We start from the raw sequence: 6,629 nt of genomic DNA, 5'->3' as shown, positions 1-6,629 counted from the left end.
TGCCTCGGAAACCCAAGGAGGGGTCGCTATGAGTCGGGGCCGACTCGACGGCACATAACAACATAACAACAACATTTCAGATCCTAAAATTTGTTTATAAATTTCAAAGCAAAAAAACAAAACGAAACAAAAAAACTGTAGGTTCAGAGAGGTAATTGACCTCCCCAGGTCATAAAATTAGTACATAGTGAAGGCTGAATTTGAATCCAGGCCTTCTAACTCCAAAACCTATTCTCTTAATCATTACACGCTCCATGAAAGACATAATAGCCACAGGCATATCTATTGTTTAGCAATTTATATGCACCCAGAGGTCTAATCTGGCAGAAAGAACAAAACTGCTAAGTGTTCCAGGCATGATTCTAGTTCTGAAGTCACTCAGGGAAAGAATGGGCACAAACTAAAATTAAGCATCTATTCTGTAACATATATGGTGATAAACACATAGCTTTATAAGTAGATATTACTATTACCAGTTGCCTTGGACTGCAACTCATGGTGACCCCTTGTGTAGAACTGTGCTCCATAGGGTTTTAAATGGCTGAGTTTTCCGAAGTAGCTCACCAGGCCTTTATTCGGGGTGCCTCTCAGTGAACTCAAACCTCCAACCTTTCTATTAACTACTGAGTGCTTAACTGTTTGCACCACTCAGGGACTCCATGAAGATATTAGTACCCTCATTTCAATTATCTATTTATTTTGTTATTTTTGTTATATGCCGTCGAGTTGGACCCGACTCATAGCGACCCCTCCTTGGGTTTCCGAGGTGGTATCACTAGGGATGTAGATTGCCCAACCTTTCTTCCGAGGAGTGGCTGGCGGATTTGAACCTCCAGTCTTCTTGTTAGTAGTCAAATGCCTTAGGCACTATACTTCCTATAGTTTGAGTAAAAGTTTATAGAGCAAATTAGTTTTGCATTCAACAATTTACACATTTTGCTTCATGACATTGCTTGCAATTCCCACGATGTAATAGCACTCTTCCCACTCTCTCCCTGGGTTTCCCATTTTCATTTGTCCTTCTTTCCTACCTCTTTCTGTCTTCTGAGCTTTATTTTGGGCATATGCTGCTCCTTGCGTCTTATATGGTTGATAGTCCTGAGAAGTACATTTCTGCCTGGTGTGATTATTCATGTTATAGGGTTATCTATTGCATACCCTCATTATATATACATATACATACATAATACATAGATATTGTGAGACCACACGTTTGTAATAATGCCCTCCTGGTAATTATTCTTTAACTAGGAGTCATTAGTGCCGGGAACTCCAGCACATTCCCCACGCCTCAGGGCTTTACCTCACAGAGTTCTAAGACCCCCTCCCCTCCAGGTAAGTATTCTTTAACTAGGAGTCATTAGTGCCAGGGACTCCAGCATGTTCCCCACGCCTCAGGGTTTTACCTCACAGAGTCCTAAAACCCCCTCCCCTTGTTTTCTACCCCCTAGTAACAACCAATCAGTAAATATAAGAAAAACTTGAAATTCCTAGAAATGGCAGTTTGCGGCCTCAGCCACAGGACAGAGCCAATCAACTAGAGACAATGTGCGATTTGAAAAATGACAACCAATCCTGTAATTTTCTGATTGAAACTTCCCCATACCTGTTCCATCCCCGATAAAAGATCCCCTTTCCCTTTGTTCGGCTCTCTCAATCCTGAACCGCTGTGTCGGGGACGGTTGAGGGTCCGAGCTCGAGCTTGAATAAACTTTCCTTTTGCTTTTGCATTATTGTGTCAGTGGTAACTTCCTCGCGCCAACACTCCTTTCAAGACCTGGGACCAACATTTGATGCATTGGACAGGAAAGGAAAGCTCGGAACGGGTGAAGTTGCCTGCAGTAAAGGAAAGTTCAGGAGCTGTCGTGACCCGGATATGTCCTTTGCGTAAGGATACCGGTCCAGTTTCAGGAAAGTTTGGAAAACCGGCGGACGCACCGGAGGAGTTGGGGAAGGGGACCGTCCCCAACTAACAGGCAGGCTGTAGGCACTTTTTGGTAAGAGTAGCCCCCTTCAGGGGAGGGGCAGAGGCACCTCCCATCTGTGGTACTGGAACAACATCTCTTCTGGGTGTTGGATATTTTTGTTGTCTGCTTTGGTGTCTCTTGTTGTGTGGCCACTTGTCTTTTATTTGTTCTGTGTTTTCTTAAAAGAGGTTGAAATGGAACAGGGACAGACTACCCTCTGTCCCTGATGGTTGAACATTTTTCAGAGTTTAAAACCAGAGGATCTAATTTGTCTGTGATAGTTAAGAAGAATAAACTAATAACTTTTTGTTCTTCAGAATGGCCCTCTTTTAAGGTAGGATGACCTCCGGAAGGCTCATTGGATGGAAAGGTGATTGCAGCCATATTCGACCGAGTCCAAGTTCCAGGCCCCCATGGGCACCTGGACCAATTTCCTTACATTTTAGTGTAGCAAGATATGGTGACTAACCCTCCCCCATGGCTAAAACTTTTTCTTCCGAATCTCTCTGTCAAGGTATTAACATCCTCACTCGGGACTAGCGTAAAGGAGAAACCAGGACGACCTGAGTCCCAAGCAGCTGTTCCACTGGTTCTGTCTGATTCCCAAACTCACCCCGATCTGATAGATCTAGAAAGTAGCATATCTCCACCTCCCTATGCTCCTACACCAACCTCCCACCCTCTCCAGGCTTCACAAGTATCGGGAGGAAGTGGAGCGAGTGCTCCAATTGCGCCGCCCGCCATTACGGGCCCAGCCTCCAGTCTTTGCCCACACCAGAGGGGCTCCCCAGAAGCTGAAGCCCCCTCATCCACAGTCCAGGCGCTGCCCCTCAGAGCGATAGGCCCACCTCGTGAGGATGGAAGCAGAACCTTGCAGTACTGGCCATTTTCAACATCGGACCTATATAACTGGAAGGCGCAGAACGCCCCCTTTTCTGAAAACACCCAAAGCTTAATTAATTTGTTAAATTCTACATTGTTTACTCATAACCCCACTTGGGATGATTGTCAACAGCTATTACAGGTTTTGTTCACCACTGAAGAATATGAAAGAATCCAGATAGAAGCCCGGAAATCTGTTTTGGGAGATAATAAGCTCTCTATAGAAACCAGGAAGTCCAAGCTGGTGTTAACATGATTTCAAATGAAACCTTTAACAAGAGGATGCATGAGAGGTACAATCAAACATACTGTGTCTCTTCTCGAATCTTTTGGCTTTAATCAAATACATTAAGTCACTTGGACTTAAATCTTTAGAATATAATACATAACAAGAAATTTTATAAAGTTTAATATTTTACTTTGAAATATTAGGAGACTAGAATATTGGTTTCCAAGTCATTTTAATATATTAACTAAATATGTATACGTGTGTGTGCGTGTACTGATGTATTAGCTAAGTGAATATTTTTCAGAGGGAGCATATGTTATCCATCCTCCAGACTAGGGTGACTCCTAGGCTGTTTCATACTAAAACTTCAAAACAAAACAAATCTGCTGTACTTTGCAGTTGCCACTTCTTAAAGATTAATGCCTTGCACATTTCAGTTTTTTTCTAATACCTAAATCATAGGCCTTAAAGACTGATTACTTGCCAGTATTTCAGAAAGACAGCACTACATGTGACATATTCTAAACACAGTCGTCTTAAACGCTTCTCCTATGCTCATGTATTATTGAACCAGTAAGGATGCCCTCTCTCAAAATACTACATTTACTTTTGCTTTTGTTTAAAATCCTTGTTTAGTTGAGTTATAAATTTCTTAGAAATAAAGTTTATATTAAAAGTAAAATTTCTAAAATACAGAGCTCTGATGATAGATTGGTAACTGGTGGAAGAGTTCTAACATTATGGCCTAATTTATCCTTTTAAAAGCTGTACATAATCAGTAGTAGCAGAAACCTCTGAGTATCTTGGGGGCAGATTGTTCCTTCTCAGCTTTGCCTTGTTTTCCATCTCGTAAGAGTCCATTCTAGTTCTTACTCCTTCCAAAGATTATGAACACTGCTAAGACAAGCCTGGAATCTCCTGGACTGGGGGTGCCCTGTAGCTGGGCCAGAGTTCTAGCTAACAGAATCAGCCGAGTACACCTGGAGTTCAGGGGCAGGGATGCTGTGGACTGGTGTTCAGCCACTTGGCACTTTCGTGGGCACCGTTGTTAGCACTGTTTTGTTTTTAATAACTGGAAGCACTAAATGATTATTTTACTTGTTTAATTTCACCCAAAAGATATTGAAGGTCGGAGAAGTAAAGTCTATTTCTCATTTTTTCTAGAACATAAGACTGTTTAGAGAAGGGATAACCAGATTACCTAATGAGCCATGCTTCTAAGCTCTCTGTAAAGTATATTCTTTTGGTCAGGATTTGTTAAAATAATTTACAAGCTCATAATATTGTGCTTTGTAGAGACTTAAGAAATTTTTAAAATTATTTGCAATTGATAGAGCATATTCAACTGTGTAAAGTATCCAATTTTAAGTTTCTTTTCTGTTTAAACATTATGACTTATTGTCTGTTGCTATGTAGGGGACATAGTCCCTTGTAAGACATTTCATACTTTTCATTTTTTACAGCAGTATTACCAGTGGCTCCAGACTCATAGAAGCACCAGACTTTGTAAAGGAAAGGAAGGGGCCTGGGAAGTGAAACTTTGGATTCTTAAATAGTTACTTTCTTTAGTGTTACCTCTTAAAGTAAGTAATTAATCCAAAGGCTAGAGCTTTTGGTTACACCCAGCCAAAGGCCCACAGTCATTTGCATAGAATGAGACAGTAATCAAAGTGAAGAGATGAACCTGGAATGTTTTTAAAAAGATTATGTGTTTTGGATTATGTGTTTATCTGAATGTACTCCATACTGTTTTTGAGCCAATTAAGAAAATTGTAATTATTAAAATATAGCATTTTGGGGTGGTGAACACACATAAAATGACTTAGTCTAGTCCAGACTACTGAACGAAACCACCTTAAAAACTAAGTTAAAAGTTTTAGCGTGGCCTGAAAAGCAAGAGGAAACATGAAATAACTGGTACTAAGTTTTTTTTTTTTTTTTTTTTTTTTTTTTATTTTTAAGAGAGGGGAGCAAGAGTAGTTTTGCCTTAAAGCAGAATGTCTGGTCATCCCAGAACATGGAAGATAGTAAAAGTTAAATCTGAAAATGTATAGTGAGTTGTAGAAGGTTTGAGAGAGAGTGAATTTTATTTACCTCAGTTTTAATACCCGCAAATAGTAAGTGTGAAGAAACCATGAAGTACATTGAAACTTTGAGAACTTTATATCAGTTTTAGTGGATTTATTCATAAGATGGAAAAAAGAATGGTGAATCTTTCACTGCAAAATGTTACATTAACAATATACTTTCTATTAAAATAACAGTAAAATCATAGTACTTAACAGGGGTTAAGTGGTATGAACTGAAAATCCTGTCATGACAGGTTTCTAGCAGTGATGAGTTGAAGTAAATGTTAACTATTACATGAAACATATTTGGCCAGTGGAAATGTAAATTGGAAAAGATTGTAAATAGATCATTAAAAATTATTTCTCTGCATAAATAAATTATACAATTAAGAGTGTGTAAGTCCGCCTTCAGCCAATACTTGATTGGATATGTTAAAAGGGGAAATAGAATTTGCCCGGAAGAAACACAAGCTTTTGTTTCAAACCTTGTGTGTGGAGTATAGGGAGCTTAAGTAGAAAACCTGAGCCCCACCCAGTACTGCTGAGGGAAGAGAAGATTTACCTGAAGAATAAAAAATGACTGTTTGACTCTTTGAATAAGCAAGCAGACTAATTTTGGGTGCATCGAGACAGGAAAGTCATGGTCCATGAGACAAACCCCTTCCAGGACTGAAAGTTAAAGGATACCAGTGAGTAGTAAACTTGTATGTTACTCGCTTGTGACCACCTAAGTCCACCTGAGAGGAAATGAGGAAATGTAACAAAGAAGAAACAGTCTGAGTTTGGTACTCTTTAACCTAAGCCATAGAAGCTGGGGATGAGAGGAGGAACTGGCTGGTCTGAAGTGCAATGAATTATGAACCTGCAAGCAATGAAATAGTCCCTGAGGACTGAAGATGTAAGAGGTGCTAGCTGGTCTGAGGTGAAGGGAAGAGTGTGACTCCCAAACTTGGCAGCTGGTACCCATGACCTAGCTGGGATAGCTAGAGCTGAGCTGATCAGGACCCGACCAAACAAAGAGGAAGATGTTTGACACTGAGCTGGTGTTAAGTTGCAATTTGATGACCTGAGCTGGGCTGGAATTTGCTTGTTTATGGATTCAGATGCCTGAAGTTTCCAAGCAAGACAGAAGACTCCAAAGAGAAAGGACCATGCTTATCTCCTCAGAGTACTGGTTTGATAGGGATGGGCAAATTAGAAATTAGCTATTTAAAATGGGGAGAGATAAAAGCTTGAAGTAGCTAGCTTACACACTTTCATGAGCATAGTAATTCTTAAACTGATGGTAAAAGGGATTTTTTAAGATGTGAATTTTTGAAGTATAAGAGAAATATAGCTAGAACTATTTACAATAGCCAAAACATGGAAACAATCTAGATGGCCATCAACTGAGGAATGGATAACCAAACTATGGTACACACACACAATGGAATACTATGCAACACTAAAGAATAATGTAGAATCTGCAAAACACCGCATAAC

At 40.0% G+C, this 6,629-nt stretch overlaps 1 pseudogene; it reads left to right on the top strand.

The window, feature by feature from the left end:
* The window catches only part of LOC103208319, a 7,194-nt pseudogene extending 5,221 nt beyond the window's left edge, over positions 1 to 1,973 (top strand).
* Positions 1,974 to 6,629: the final 4,656 nt, after the last annotated feature.

The sequence above is a fragment of the Orycteropus afer genome, unplaced genomic scaffold, assembly GCF_000298275.1.
Source record: "Orycteropus afer afer isolate SDZICR_OR568_19922 unplaced genomic scaffold, OryAfe1.0 scaffold00424, whole genome shotgun sequence".
Classification (NCBI taxonomy): Eukaryota; Metazoa; Chordata; class Mammalia; order Tubulidentata; family Orycteropodidae; genus Orycteropus; species Orycteropus afer.
This window is presented reverse-complemented; position numbering and strand designations above follow the sequence as displayed.